Source organism: Limulus polyphemus, unplaced genomic scaffold (assembly GCF_000517525.1).
Source record: "Limulus polyphemus unplaced genomic scaffold, Limulus_polyphemus-2.1.2 Scaffold1959, whole genome shotgun sequence".
In the NCBI taxonomy this organism is placed as follows: Eukaryota; Metazoa; Arthropoda; class Merostomata; order Xiphosura; family Limulidae; genus Limulus; species Limulus polyphemus.
The window spans coordinates 136,451-139,486 of record NW_013667569.1 but is presented as its reverse complement, the minus strand read 5'-3'; the positions used below and the strand labels follow the sequence as shown (position 1 = coordinate 139,486).

General features: G+C 36.5%; 1 protein-coding gene across 4 annotated transcripts in view; it reads right to left on the bottom strand.

Annotated features, from left to right (window-relative positions):
* LOC106465481 (meiosis regulator and mRNA stability factor 1-like) overlaps positions 1 to 3,036 on the bottom strand; it is a 100,768-nt gene that overhangs the window by 24,431 nt on the left and 73,301 nt on the right. The gene's annotated exons all lie outside the window — the stretch shown is intronic.

Here is a 3,036-nt window from a genome sequence, read left to right as displayed (position 1 = left end):
AGAAGTGAAAATCCTGGTGACCGGATACTCCATGGTTTGCAGGTGAAAAGGAGAAGCCAAAGCTCAGCTGAGACAAGAGATGAAGAAAATGCCCAGATGTACCAAATATTGAGTGGGTGTGAGAAAGGACTTTCATATCTTGACAAGCCACCCCCCCAACTGAGTAGAAGCCTGCAAAAGAAAGGAGGTGTCAGAAGATACTACCCAAGAATGAGCCAATAGTAACAAATTATCAAAGAATAAGAATGACAACCCCAGGCAATGAAGATGGTGAGAAAAGGACCTCATGATAAATGTGAATACAAAAGAGGCTGACATTATGTGAAAGGGAAGAGCAAGGAATTGGAAGACTTGAACGTGACAGATGTAAAATAGAAAATATACAGAGGACAGGTCAATAGGGATGTTTGGGAAGGTGTCCAAGACATTAACCATGGCCAACTGCAGACTGTGTGAAAAGACCATAGAGGGGTTGGAAGGAAAAGAAAATGGGAAGAGAAAATGAAAAATGTCTGTTGGCAGAAACTGAGACCAAATATTGGCAAAGAGGAAGAGACAGGTATCAACATGGCCTAATGTGACAGGAAAGTTACTGACCAGAACAGTGATGAGCCAGATGTCAGGTAGTGAGAGAAAAAGGCCTGAAACCTGGAATGGGAGGAGGTTAAGGTAGACTGATCCAAATGAAGAATAGGAGACAAAAGACAAATTCAAGAAAGAACAACCAAGGAAGATAAAGACTGAACTCGTACAACTACAGTCCAGGTCTCCAGCGAGAAATGAAAGCCACCAAAAATATGTCAGCAAAGAAAGTGAGGCCAACAAAAAACATACAATTAGGAGGAAGGTGTACAATAAAAAGGAATGCAACTCGCCCCAACAGCAGGAGAACTAAGTAAGGAGGGGCAGAGCAGAAAAAGTGATATAGGCTAAGCTAGCAAAGGAAGGGGAATGAACCTCTTCAGAAATCTTCTCTGGAGCAAGAAGTGCTTCAGACAAAGGGTAGAGGAAAGAGAGGGAATACAGGAGGGTGGTGAGAAAAAGACAGACAGGAAAATGTGGAATCAGAGAGCAAGATAGAAGGATATAGGCCCAATCCCCAAGCAGGCTAAAAAAGATACCAAAGACAGGAAATCTAGAAATGAAAGGAAGAATGCCTGCAAATGAAGACAAGAGTTATGAATGCAAGGAGGATGAGGCATTTGAGTGTGAGTGAGGAGCTGTTAGATAAAGGAAATATAAACCCTAAAAGCAAGTAAAGAAGAAAGACAAATCAAACCCAAGAACCGAGTTCATGGAATGAAGAACAGGCAATATTAAAGGACAAGGAAAGAAACACACATGAGAATGAAATTCAGAAAGAGATAATTCATTTAATGGTAAAGCACTAACCAAAGCAAATTAGATTCAATTCAAAGACCAACATGCCATTCACAACTGAGGAGAAAGTCAGCTGAAGGAACAAGAGTGGGAGGTCAAGTAAGCATGTGAATCCACAACATGTTGAACAAAGGCTGAAATGTCCCCAAAGGTCAATGAGCCTCCAGATAGAAAAGGAGTCTCTGTGTGCAACAGTCACTCACACAGGACTAGGAAGAAGTAACAGTCATTTGAGAATTCATGATAACAATATCAACAATTTTGAAACAAAACTCAAAGTTTCATTATTGGATGCAAATCCCATCAGATTCAACTTAGATGAGAAATTTGAACATATTTGTCCAACGTAATGCCAAAGAAAATAATAAAATTATCATGAGTGCAGATGCATGGGAGGAGTTACTGTGCATGGAGGTTGTGCTGCCCTCCTATTGATGGAGGGCTACTGTCGCATGATGACATCATCATGGATCAGTGCAGTTCACATTAAACATGTGAACTAAGGTAGGAGTTAGCTCAAGGAAGACATGCAAGAGAAAGAGTATTTCTGTGTGAAGTGGCGAGTTATTGTCTCAGAAGCTAAAAGTTCTGTTACCATAATAAAAACTGTACATAAATGCTATTTAAAAGACACTTCAGAATACCTGTAAAAATTTGACAAGACTAAAAGAAGTAATGCATAAATAATTTGTACAATGACACTCAGTGAATCACAGTACTGAAATTTTTAAATTTTAAACAGCATTTTAACAACTATAGAACTACAACCTTAGAGCAACAGAAATCTTCTGATTAAATAAAGGGAAATGGTTAATATAACAGGTAATCTGCCTAATTTTGCAAAATTAGCAACTGTATATTAACTTTCAGCTATTGTTAATTTGCTCAAATTATAATAACGACTTTGGTGAAGTAATTTAAGATGAAACTTTAACATGTGTCTTCAAAATATTCAACATATTAATAAAGGAAGTAAAAATGCACACTAAGGATAAGCAACTAAACATTAAAAGTTAAGGTTATCATTGAAAACCAAAGTAGTAAATACTCCCCACTCATATATAAAAATGAAACAATTGTCATATTAACACTATCGCCCCAAGGTTAAGGTTATCATCCAAGGCCAAGGTAGTAAATACTCTGCAAATATATAAAAATTAAACAATTGTAATATTAACCCTATCGCCCCAAGTATCCTTTACTATCCATGACAAGGTTTTAGTATCTTACATTCAGAATTTTATTAAACTACTTTTTGTTTATGTTATACCAATTAGAATAGCATAAAATCTCAGCTAATAATCCATATGTTAATAGTACACAAGTTCTTAATTCTACTAGGGAATATAAAAAAAATCTTGAATTTCCACTAGTGTGACCCACATGACACGTTTTGTCATCATCCCTATTTTATCCATCACCCATCAAAAATGTACGAAATTAATCAAAATTATTACTGCTCAAACAAACCATAATTTTTATAGTCTTCAATTTTGTTTAATTACAGAGCTATTAAATAGAAAATCAGACCCCTCCTACCACACCCATCTGTCACATCCTATCTTTCACAATTCGTTGAAAGTTCTCTCTTACGTTTCATTATATATTACCTATAACCAATAGAAAGTCAAGGTTTTCATCTATTAAAAGATGTAT